General features: G+C 42.9%; 1 protein-coding gene across 1 annotated transcript in view; it reads right to left on the bottom strand.

The window, feature by feature from the left end:
* Nucleotides 1-12,988, bottom strand: part of LOC118852263 (amyloid beta precursor protein binding family B member 1 interacting protein) — a 116,526-nt gene extending 103,538 nt beyond the window's left edge. The window contains exon 1 of the mRNA XM_036761965.1: nucleotides 12,571-12,988. The gene's annotated coding sequence lies outside the window, so the exon portion shown is untranslated. The remainder of the gene's footprint in view (nucleotides 1-12,570) is intronic.
* Nucleotides 12,989-13,406: the final 418 nt, after the last annotated feature.

Raw genomic sequence — 13,406 nt, 5'->3', positions numbered from 1 at the left:
TCCACAAAACACTGGGATGTTTACTTACCTAAGCAACATGCTCTCTTCAATCAAGAGAATCGCAACAATTCTACCCTTGAAAAAGCATTCATTATTAGTCTGGAGTAGGCCAGGAAAATATTCACAATGCCAGAGTGCTAGAACAGGCTATTACCAGGAGAGATTATAGGGGACACACTTTCAAAGGGCTTAAAAATTCTTGTTCAAGGCAACTGATACTGCTTCCAGCCTCAGGGTTGGGGCACTCAATTCTAAAATTAAATGTTTTTTACTCTTCCTTTCTGTCTCTTTTAAATTTTTTTCTGGATATTAAGTGTTCCTATTTTGTCTAATATGAAAGTGAGACCACTCACAGTCTGACCTGGAAGTTTTAATTTGTTCCATTTCTGATATGGGATGATTTGCCCTTCCTTAGGGACTCTGGTGGAATCCTTGCTTCTAGGGTTCACCAAATTAACAGAGATACCAGATGGGCTTTAGCTCCACTGTGGCTCAGAACTGCTAAACTCAAGCTATGCACCAGCCTGAGCCTCATCAATAGCAGGGGATTACAGGTGTGTGCCACCATACCCAGTTTCTTAGCAGAGAAGAGAAACTGAGGAAAGAGATGGAAACTAAAAAGTCCTATCTACATTAGACCTCAGCAAGGCACAAGAGTCCATGTCTAGCTCCATGAAAGGGACCTTCAGTGAGTTCCTGCTGCACCGTCATCTGACCAAATTTATTGCAGGAGACCGCTCAGATTGACCAGGGTCCCCCTGAGCAACCGCTTTCAAGAACTCACAGTAACACCTAACTTCCCTTAGTATCATTTAGAAAATGCTTTCCTCTGGTCTAGGGTTTGAGTGCCCTGAAATCCAACAGCAACAGGAGAGGCTTTCCCCAGACTTGGTCTGATAGTCTAGAGTTCTCTTAGGAAAAGGGTCCGAACCAGGGATGGGGAACTTGAAGCCTTGAGGCCACGTGGCCCTCCAGGTCCTCAGGTGCAGCTTTGTGACTGAATCCAAACTTCACAGAACAAATCCCCTTAATAAAAGGACTTGCTCCATAAAACTTGGACTCAGTCGAAAGGCTGACCCCCAGGACCTAGAAGGCAACAGGTGGCCTTGAGGCTGCAGGTTCCACACCCCTTATCTGAACACTCAACCCAAATCTTATAGAGGTTAATTTTCCTGCTGTTTTTGCACACAATTTCAATATTATATAACCAGAATTAGGACAAATTGAAATTTCCTCATTTCCTGTCTCCAGGAGAAGTTCCCTACCCTAGCTGAGTTATTATGTTAGACCCTATGCATGCTTGTTCTGACTCCGCTGAAGCCCAGTGATCTAGAATAATTGAGTTTTTATGAATTAAGTTATTCTCTGGTTTTTACAGAAGCTCGAATAAACTTCCTGGCTTTAAACTGCTCTATTCACTGCTCACGGTGAGTCACAGGATGGCAAACATTTGCCCACAACAATGGCCCAGACAATGAATCTATACCGCCATGGAATTAATATCTACATTCCAAACACAATGTTTAGCTGACTGAGGCTCATCATTGACAAAGTTTAAGTAGCTGGAGGTCATGCTGAAAGAGTGAAGAAAAGGGTGCCACCTCCAAACTGCTCGTTCACTGGCATTATCTCAGAATTAGCAGTAGTTAATTTTAGGCTCATCGGCAGAGATATAATATCTTGTTAACAGCAGCGGCTCTGGGTGTATCTAGTTCTTCTAGTTAATCGTGCTGGAATTACCTGAGCTGCCATATCTTTCACTAACGTGCTCCCATGTGAAATCACCTGAGAAGGGATTTTTTATTTGGGGGCTTTTTTTTGGTTGTATAGAACACTAATTAGCTTTGGGTTCTGTCTCTTTTTAAGTGCAATCATGATTACAATTTAATTAAAGATTGAACACTTGTGTGCCTGATGGAAGCAAAGTCTATTTTGTTGGAACAGTTGGTTTGTGAGATATTTCTAGTAAACGGTTATGGTGTTTTTTTAAAAACAATTAAGTTGTTTTGGTATTTATGAGTGCCTGATATAAAAAAACGCCAATCACTTAGAACTTGTAGACGGCTTCTTTTCAAATGCTTTTTTCGGTGTCTCAGAACTTCTATCGGGGCATTTGGTGAGTGTTCTAGACTGGACATTTGAATGCATGGTGAAATACAAGTGACAGACAGGCAGGGAGGCCACGTTCCCCTTCTGGTCAGCTCTGGTGTCTTGTAAACCTACGCATCTTTTGGCTGCCTCTTGCGGCCAGAATCAAGTTCTGGCGTATGTGGAGACCTTGCACCTAATAAACTAAATTATCGCACTATAGGGGAACGAGTGCTCTGCCTTGCACCTGGCCTTGCCGCACACTGACAGGCCCCGGTGCCAGCATATGGGGCTTTTTGAATATCCCTTTCTTGGTTTTTTTAGATTTTTTTTTAATTTACATAGCTTTCATTTTCTTGCAAATACAAAGTTAAGGTATTTAATGACCGATCATATATATCTAATTTTTACTATCCAACTGGGTAGTCCCAATACTGTCAATCTGAAACAAGAGGAGATAAATGGTTCTTATAGAATGATCCCTCTGGGTTCACACTAAGACCCCAAAATTAACACACTGAGAAAACGATAATGTTCACTTAAAATGACAATTATACCACCATTTACTAAGAGCCTACACTGAGCACTGTTAATCACTGTTGTAAAGTGGCTTTTTAAAAAAAAAATGATAAACTTACTATTACCACCCATAGTTGGTGCAGTGGACAGAGCTCCTGGACTTGGGATGCTGAAGACCTGAGTATGAATCCTGCCTCAAACACTTATTAGCTGGATGACCCTGGATAAGTCACTTAACCTCTGTCTCAGTTTGTGAATCTGGAAAATGTGATTAAAGACTGCATTTATCTCCCAGGGTGCTTGTGAGAAACAAATGAGTTAATATTTCAAAAACATTTTGTATACCTTAAAACATCTTATAAATGCTAGTTATCCTTCTTATTATTACTCCATGCTAGAAGAATAGAATTATCTTTGGTACAAGTACATAGAGAAGCTTTAAGAAGGCTGACATGAGTGACAGCATCTTTGGAAGGGAAATACTGTGAGGCTACATCTATCTGAACCCCTTCCTTGCCTTCTTAAAGGGCCCTGCCCAAGCAACTCTGACAAAGAAGTATTGGGTTTAATTTTCCCTTTTAAAAAATAAGTTTTATATGGCAGATCTTTAATAAACTTTGTTTTCTATTTGGTGAAAAAAATAAGTTTTACTGGTGCTTTTTGTTTACGCCACCCACTTCTAAATACTATACTACCCCACAACCCCCCTCCATCTTGTAACAAAGAAAAACAGCTAAGCCAAGCCAGCCAACACAGTGACCTCATAGGACAGAGAATGCAACATTCCACACCCAAAATCCTCCACCCCTCTACCAAAAGCAGGGAGGCACTTCCTCAGCTCTTCTCCAGGACTAAGAGGAATCATCACAATTATTCTGTTTTCAACCTCGTTTTAATCATTCCTTTGGTTTGCATTGTCACAGTCATCATGTATATTGATCTCCTGGTGGTTATTCAATACATACCAATTCACACATTCCCTTGTTTCTCTGAAATCCTCATATTCGTTATTTCTTATGGCCCAGCAATATCTCATTATATTTGTATCGCATCATTATTCCCCTAATTAATGGACACTCACTTTTTTTTCTAGTTTTCTGTCATCACACAAAGTGCTGCTAGGAATATTTTATCACATATGGGGCACCACAGTTACTTCACTTGTGCCTGTCCCCTCAGGGGGACCCTTACCCCTTTCCAGCTACACATCACCATGAGGCTGATTCCCTGGTGATGACGACAACCTCCCAGAATGTACTCCTCAATGAATAGCCCCCTAAAACTAAATTATTCACATTCTAGTCTAAGCTTTATTCTGTGAAAGGAAGAACATCTGGTCACCATGAGATTACAAACACACTGAGGTTAGAAACTAGCCCTTTTCCTCTCTGTATCCTCCCCAGTATCTGGGATATACACAATCAGTCACAGAATTCTAAAACCTAGATGGGTTATCAGAGGTCACCTGCTCTGATCAATCTTCTCTACCATATCTCTGACTAGTCACTGATCTATCTGCTTCACGACTCCTACTGGCACTGTGCTTACTACCCTGCTACCTAGCTGTTAAGAAGTTTCTCTTTATTTTTAAATGAATTTATCTATATCCAGAACATCAGCCCGATGAATTAAAACAAACCATCATAGGATCACAGATTTGGAGCTGCAATGAACCACAGGGGCCATCTAATCCAGCTTTCCCACCCTCACTACACAGATGAAGAAACAGAGGATAAGCCATTTCCTCAAGGTCACACAAGTAGAAGGTGGCAGCCAGGATTTGAACCAGGCGCTCCACCTTGAAATCCCATCATCTTTCCACTGCCCCATAGTGTCTGCTTCAGTCACCCTCTTCCAAGTGACAACCCTTCGGGTATTTTAAGACTGCAAGCAGTAGGAAAAGGCGATGAATTTTGGTTGGCATCCCAGCTCTGCTCCCTGTGTGACAGTGGATAGATTAGTTTACCAAAGTCCTTCCCAGTTCTAGATCTGGTGATGCTCTCTCCACAGTGTCAAACCAAATCATTCATTACCCCTCTTTTAAAAAACAATCATTCGATTGAAATCTTTTTTTTAACACCACTCTTACTTCCCAATGACCCCTACCCCAAATCCTTCCAAAGTAACAGATTCATGAAAACAAAACAAACCAATACATTGGCGTTTCCAATAACACTGAGCAGACAATAAATAAATGCTTGTTGACTGGCTAGCTGGTGTATGTCTCATTTTGCAACTGCAGTTCACCTTAATTCTCCGTTAAGAGGCCCTCTGATATGAGGATTGTTCACTGTACTGGTCAGAGTTCTGTTCGACTTAGTGGTCACAGTATTGTGGGACCTTTGTAAACTGTTCTTAATTCTGCTTACTCTGTTTGGCATCCATTCATACAGGTCTTTCCAAGCTTCTCTGAATTCCTCAGAGTTGCCATTCACCTTCTCTGAGACCAAAAAATCCCAATGTAATGCATGTGAGGAAAGGTTTTTTCCAACAAGCAGCCATTTTTGACGGGAAAAGAGTAGGGCTTTTGAAGTCCTAGGACCTTGATTCAAATTCTGCCACTTTCCCAGCATGACCTTAAGTAAGTCAACCTCTCCCAACCTTACTTTCCTCAATTATAAAATAAGACATCTGGCTTAGATGGTATCTAAGGTCCTTTCCAATTGTAAAGCCATGATCCTACGAACTCTTGAATCCCTGAAACCAGGGATGGGGAACCTGCGGCCTTGAGGCCACACGTGGCCTTGAAGCCACAGGTTCCCCACCCCTGCCTTGGCCCCTCTTAATTTCATCACATCCATCCAATGATGTCAAGAATCCAAAAGAATATGATTCTCTAACGCATGGCTACTAAATATTAGAGGCAGGATTCAAATTGAGATCTTCCTGTCTTCAATTCCAACACTGTAACCAAAATGCCACACTAACATTCCAATACTTTTTCCATGAGGAAAAGGAAATGGAGAAAGTTGAAATCCTGCAGGAAAGAAGGCAAAGCCCCCCCAAATCCACATGCATCATTTAAAAAAATCCTCAAATGTAACTATTAGGTTGATGCAACGGTAATGACACAGGAGGAAATCTATCCCCATACATTTTAAAGGATTATCTCGATCAGAGATTTGCAGATATGAGCTTTTGGCCCAATCCTAGATCTGTAATCTGAAATTCTGCAAATGTAAATTGTTCAATAGATCCTCAAATGGCAAAACGGTCAACTTAAATATAGGTGAATAAAATAACACAGAGAAGGAAAGGTTGAACCTATGATTTCTTCCTTAAAAACAAAACAACAAAAAACCTAGAACCCCCTCCTCTCCCCTTGTTGAGTCCAGGTGAGAACAGAGAGGCCAGAGGACAAGAAAAGTTACTCTCTTAGAATGCAATTACTTAATGTTTCATTCATTCACATTTAGTGAATCATTCATTAGAATCATTCAATCACAATTATGGCTCAGAAAAAGAAGTTTTAGATGATGATGATGATGGTCCCATGTCTAGAAATCTGATGGGGGGTGATGGGACATTGACGCAATAGAAGTCTACCGTTCTGCAGACTCCTTACTAAGAGAGGCAGCCAGGGGGTTAGAGAAGAAGGACTCCAAAATTTTTGTCAAGGTACAGACCCTGCCTTATTTATATCTCCCTCAGTATTTTTGCATGTAGTAAGTAGGTGCTCAATAAGTGAATGAGTGTTAGGACTATGCAGAGCTTGAGAGGTGACCTAGTCTAAATCCTTCATTTTAGAGGTAAGAAGGCAGATCCCAGAGAGGTGGGGTGATTTGCTTGAGGTCCCATAGCAAGTTCACTGGCAGAGCTTCCAACTCCCAAATTCACTATACCACGCTCCCTTCCAGTATCACTGGGATCTTAGGGACTCCACACCAAGGCTGGTTCTGACATGTCCTTGCTGAGTAGCCTCGTAGTCAATGACTCTGAAGCTCCCTACCTTCCCAAACACATCCTGCTCTTACAATGCCTTCCAGAACTGTAGCTAGCAATTCTGGCACCTGGAGCAAGCACTGCAAAATCGTACCTTGGTGCAAAAGGTATGGTATGAAAGGCGATCGATGTTTTATGAAAAATTAGACTGTGGGCTGGGGAGAAAAGACCTCAAGGAAAGAGAGGCTTGGACCTCAGGATTTGGGACTCTGGGTCATCTCAGGGCCACCGCAGAGGAAAATGTCAGTGAGGAGAGAACAGGGAAGGGCCAGGTCAAATGATCACTGAACGGGGTGTGGCAGCTGAGGGGAGGAAGTGTAGTATCTGATAGCTTACTATTTTACCTAATTTTTTCTTGCTAACTGGATACTAATTTTAGTTATTTCTACCTACCTACTGAAGGTGTACAAGTGCTGTCAGCCCCTTCTAAATTTTGGCACCCTGAGAAAAGCCCCAGTCATCCTGTCCTAGTTATGGCTCAAGGTCTACCACACCCATGGAGCTTCTAAGATATTCTTTACAACCACCTTGAAGTAGTGAGTCTAAACTACCCCATATGGGGTCACAACCCACAGTTTAAGAAGCGCTGAAGGGATCACAAGTGGAAAAAGTTTAAGAAGCCCTGATCTAAATAAATAACTAACAGAGATACGCTTCCTCTCTTTAGTCCTAACCTTTTAGTTTGATTGGTGGTGGAAATTTATGAACTAAGTTCCTCATTAGGCAGATTGCAACTTCTACATGAATAATATCTTTTCCCTTTTATGGCTGTTTGGTTGGATTTTCAGGACACATTGCTTCAACATTTTGTACCTGTCCATTCATAGCAAGGATTTTTTTAAATCTCCACTTTACGGAGATAAGGGAGAACTGAGGCAGAGAGAACTGTTGAAAGTTCTGGAGTAAAATAAAAATAAATAAAAAACAAAGTTCTAGAGTAGATGGCAGAACTATGATGAAAGTCTCCTTATTCCTACCCCAGGGCCTTTCTTCACCAGGCAAATCCTATGTTACTAAATCCATGAACAACTAAAAAAGACACAAGACCAAAAGCCATTTCCCAATACATACATGGTTCTCAGAAGAAAAACTGTAAACTATTAAGAACCACATAAAATAAATCCTCTTAGTCACTAATAATAAGAAGATGTGAATCAAAACAACCCTGCAGTTTTACCTCATGCCCAGCAAATGAGCAAAGATGACCACAGACAGGAAGTCAATGTTGGAGGGGCTGTGAAAAGATAGGCACACTAAGGCTTTGTTGCTGGGCTGTGAATTAATTCAATTGTTTTAGAAAGCAACTGAGAGTTATGCAAATAAAATGACTAAAATATCCATTCCCTTTGACCCAGAGATTCCCCCAAGGGGATTACTGATAAAAAGAAAGGCCCCATTTACACCAAAATATTTATAGCGGTACTTTTTTTTTTAATAGTGGCAGAAGGAAATTTAGGTGACCAGGTCACCTGGGTTCAAATCCTGGCTCTTCCACTTACAAACTATGTAATCTCTTGCAAGCCATTTCACTTCTATGGGCATCAGTTTCTTCATCCGTAAAATGGAAGGTGTGGACTAATCTCCCTTTGCAATAATACAAAAAATTTAACTGATTTTTTATACGGTAGTCTCCTTAGAAAAATGCTTTCATGTCACAAAGTGATGCAAATAAATCACAAATACACTCGTAAATTAAATACTTCTAAAGACCTATATATCATCTAATAGAACTATTTCTAAGGCCAGAAGGAACCTCATCACTCTATGTATCCAGCTCTGGTTTCTCCCCTGAGATGTAGCCCTGCGTCCCCAGCTGCCTTTGGAACATTTCAAGCTGGATGTCCCAGAGACCTCAAACTTACCATGTCCCAAACTGAACACATTATCTTTCTCCGCACCCCCCCCACCCCAAGCCCTCTACCTCTTCTAAACTCAACTTCTTTCAAAGGCACCACCATCCTTATACAGTCTCTGGCCTTGTCTTCAACTCCTTATTCTCTCCTTCAGCCTACATAATAATAAATAAAAATAGCTAGCATTTATATAGTGCCGACTATGTTACCAGAAAGTTTGCTAAGCACTTTACAAACATTATTGTGTTTGATGCTCTTAACAGCCCTGGGAGGTAGGTGCTATTTTTATACCCATTTTTCAGAGGAGGAAACTGAGGCAAGCAGTTTAAGCGATTTATTCAAGGTCACACACCAAGTATCTGAGGATCTTCCTGACTCCAGGTCCAACACTCTATCTACAGTGATATCAAACTCAAACAGAAACAGATCCTTGTGGGCTGCATATTGATTTAAAAAACCATGAATTAACATTATCTAGGTTGTATTATATTTTAACTTATTCTCTTAAATATTTCCCAATCACATTTTAATATGGGGATTACCTCTAATCTTGGACATTTTGTATGGGGAATACATGTGTTCAGTGGGAGGGATCAAGGAGGGTTTCATGGTGACACAGGAGATGAGCTATGAAGGAAGATTAAGACTTTCAAAGGAAGACAGAGGCAAAGATGGGGAAGGAATTCATTCCAGGCACAGGGGATGAGAGTCTGTGTAAATGCACCAAGAAGGAACAAGGTCAAGTCTGAGGGCCTGTTGGTGGTCCAGTGCGGTAAGGTCAGGCTGCCCAACTCTAGACAGACAAATGCCAAGGGAAGGAATTCTTATTTTGTTGAATGGCAGTCAGTTAAGATTTTAAGTCAAGGGGATGAATGACAAGGTCATTAGATTATTTCAGCAGCTATGTGAAACCGGGATTGAAGCAAGAAGAGACTGATGACCAGGAGACCAAATTAGACACTATTACAAAAGTCCAGGAGAGGTGGTAAGAACAGTGGACAGAGGGGGATGGCTGAGAAAGCACTGGGTTTGGAGACAGAGGATACCGGTTTGTGTGCTGGCTTTGTTCTTGTTGGCTGTGTGATCTCTGCAGGTCACTTAATCTCTATGGGCCTCAGTTCCTCAGAGGGAAGTAGTCTGGTTGAGATGGCCTCTCAGGTTCTTTCTAGTTATTTCTATCTCCTGTGATCCTACAAGTATCTAGGATCCTGCCAAGCCATGGAAAAAAACACGTTTCATGAGATGAACAAAGACTCTTTGATAATTACATAATTGTCCATATGTAAATGCCTGTGCTGGTAATTTAAAGAATGAAATATACAAATCACTTCAAGACTGCAAAAAACTCAGGGTTTTAAGGTACAAAAAAATTGAGTTGGACGAAGAGTGGGAAATAAATGAAAATAATAACAGTCTTTAAAAGTACTCACTTACTAGCTGTGTGACCCTAGGCAAGTCACTTAACCACACACCCCCCCCCCACTGCCTCCAAAAAAAATGACAACAGCAAGAACAATAAATAAAAAAAAAGTACAGTGGGGTTTGAGTAAAAAGCATGGGATGTCAAATTACAAATTAGGCATTTATAGAACCTTGCCATTTGTTGCTGTTGTTTTTTTTTAAATTGCATGGATATAGCAATATCTGGGCCATAAAACAGCCATTAAATATTTATTCATCACCTACCATGCACAAGGCACTGTGCTAAATAAATGGTGGGGATACAAAAAGAGGCAAAAGACAGTCCCTGGCCTCAAGGAATTCACAATCTAATGGGAGACACAAGACGCGAACAAATATGCATAAACACATAAATAATTAATAATTAAAATAAAAATGCAAAAATTAAAATGGGGTAAAGGCAGGACAGGTATCTTTTAATATAGTACATATCCTAAATACAAATATATATATATATTTTAACGAGACCTACATAACCTGGAAGGAAACTAGACACTGAATTTTGGATTAAGCAGACCTGTCAGCAAAAGACAATCTACTTTATAAAACTGTGTTTCTTGAGAGATAATTATGCTGGCAACCTAGAATCTATTCCTTGTGACCATACTCTCCCTTAACTAACAAGACAGATAGGCTCTCTACAGAACCTTGGGTAAGTCAGCTCTTTATCTCAATAGTTCCATCTCTCAAATAGCGGCCTGCCCATCTCATGGCCCAGAGATATCCTATACTCTGAGGGCTAAATACCCAGTCATCAAAATACTCTGGAATTCTCAGAAGCAGATCGCTTCAAACGAATCAATAAATTAGTAAGCTCTTCTTTGGATTTTTTCCATCTGGAATGAAGTCATGTAGACTTTTAAGTTTGTAAGGTAACTAGTAATTCTTTATAAATTAATCTAAATATAGCCAGTATTCATTCAAATCAGGAGAAATTTTTAAAAATCACAAGATTGAAAGAGTCTTTAAAGATCTCTGGCTTTTTACAAGGAAAAAAAAACAAAAAACAAAAACCTTGAGGCTTAAAAAAGTCCAAATGACTTATTCAAAGTCACAGCTAGTTAGAGAAGAACAATGACTACTACCCAGGTATACTGATTCCTCCAGATCAATGTGCCACAGGGAAATGTGATATTTTGGTTTTAAGAGACAAGGATTTTTTTTTTAAAGCCAGGGACCATAAAATGGGATCTTTGAATTTCTTTGAAAATAAAATTGTAACTGAAACAAAACAAATTGAATAAATTGCACACCCCCTGTTTTCAGAGCTGGCATAATTTACCTCCCCAAAACTATATCAGTATGAGGTTCACCGCAAATTTATGATGCAGCCCCAAGATCCCTTTTGTTACTGTAAAGCCACCAGAGAAACATAGAGATGTTTATTGAACAAGTGACACAAGAGACCCTGGTCTAAAATTTCTGACTAAAGCCCCCAAATTTAAATTGAGTCTTGCCTTTCACACTAGGCACTGACTTAAAACTTGCTACACCAGATAACCCAAATGGCTGTGAAATGAGGACTGCGTTACTGGGATTCCACGTTCCTCCTGTACTTCTCTGAACAGTCTAATTTCGTTTTTCTCACTAGTTCCTTTATTATGGGCAGATGTTGGGGCACCTCCACCATACAACGTTTAAAGGAGCACAACCACATGCCTCACACCATTCTTCTCAACGGGAAACCATCGATGCAACCGCACACAACGTGAAGGCTTGCCATGAGCCACCTGCCTCAAGTTCCTGATAGAAATTTAGCTTATGGTGCAATGAAAAGCAAACTCGTGGAGGGAAGGAGCTGTAGCATTTTAATCTGTCTAACCCCAGTGACTAGCCGATTGCCTGGAACACAGAAAGTGCTGCCTATTTTTTGATGGATTGCTAAATAAAATTAACCCTTGTAATTTATTCTTACCAACAATACAGGGCTGTTGCCACTGACTTCCTGAATTTTACCTTTTTTTTTTTGCACTTAAAGGGAAAAAAGATGATGGTTCTAACAACAGTAATAATTAATATTTACATAAGATTTAAGATTTGCAAAGTGTTATCTCATCTGCCCGAGGCAAGTGCTCATCAGGGGCGAAAAAAAAGCACCAAAATTAGATTATTCAGAGAAGAGATCCTAGCTGGAGAAAGGTGCCCGGGTCCTTAGCTCGCAGGCATCTGGGTTCTTTGGAGGCAAATTCTAGGAGTCAACGTCCAGGGACGGACACCTCCATTCTCCCCACGGAATCCCAAACCAGATCGCCAACACCGTGTAGAGAATGAAAGCCGGCCTAAGGCTCCCTCCACGTTCAACCGACGGGTGGGCAGCTCTGCCTTCACGCGGCTTCTGAGTGTTAAAACGCGGATAGACTTTGAGCAATTTCCTTGGCAGGAAGTTGTGCAAATTTGAAGAAACAGATCTGGGGCCGGCACACGCCGGGAGCCCGTGCGAGTTTCGGGTGAAGTGGGAGGGCGAATGGCGGAAGGGCGCCCTTTTCCCCCATATCTTTAAGTTCCCTGTACATGGAACGCACCCCCCCCCCCCAAAGGAGAGGAGCGCTGAGGCGGCTGGGGGCGGTCCCCCTCTACTGCCTGATGGCCCCCGCCTCAGTGAAGGGGGCTGGGCGCCTCTTCCCAAGGTCCCCCCGGATCTCGGGTGGGTGAGGGGCTCATGATGACGCCCCCGGCCCCCCCGAGCCCGCGGCGCACGGAGCTTTACCTTGGCGAACCTCCGGCGCGGTCGCTCCTGCTGTGAGACGATGATCGGGGGCCCGGCGCGGAGCCGGACGGAGGTTCAGCTGGTCCCCCGGCGGGCTGGGGCGATGAGGTCTGCCGCTGGGCTCCGGGGAGCGGCCTCGGGGAGGAAGTGGCTCAGTCCCGTACCCCCGCCCCGCGGGAGGCCGTCGGGGGCTCGGAGTGCCAAGTTCTCACGTGCGTAAAGACGCGGGCGGCGCGCCCCGATCCGGGGCACTAGGAAGCGGATCTGCAGATTTGGGGCGCCCCTTATCTACGCCGCCCCTCCCAAACCCACGCGCTGCTCCGGCCCCTTCCCCTTTCTCTGTCCTCCGCCTGCGGGGTGCGGGGGTGGGACCGCTCAGCCGGCCTCTGCGGCCGCCCGAGCCTCGACAGTTCCCCTTCCTGGGACGCGGGGCTCCCCGCTCAGGCCCGGTCCGCTTTCTGGGCTCCTGGAGAGGACGCGGGGGACAAATAACCCCTCAGCCCCGGAGTCATTGGGCAACCTCCCCTTCTATTTACCGCCTTTGCCGCGGCCCTCGAGCTCGGCGCTTCCTCTTTCCGAGTCTCACTTAAGCAAGTTCCCAGCCGAATGGCCGCCCGACCGGCAGCCAGGGGCGCGGAAACTGCGGAGCTTTCGGGGGGGTAGGGGTTAGGACCCCCCCCCATATCCGAACTCCAGCACCATCTGAGCCCCTTCCCACACCTCCGTATCCCTCCCAAAGTTGAGAGCTCGCCTTTATATAGAATTGTCAAGTTTGCAAAGCAGCTTAGGCATATTAACTCATTTGATCTTCCCAACAATCCTGCCGTTATCCCTGT

This window comes from Trichosurus vulpecula, chromosome 5 (assembly GCF_011100635.1).
Source record: "Trichosurus vulpecula isolate mTriVul1 chromosome 5, mTriVul1.pri, whole genome shotgun sequence".
In the NCBI taxonomy this organism is placed as follows: domain Eukaryota; kingdom Metazoa; phylum Chordata; class Mammalia; order Diprotodontia; family Phalangeridae; genus Trichosurus; species Trichosurus vulpecula.
This window is presented reverse-complemented; position numbering and strand designations above follow the sequence as displayed.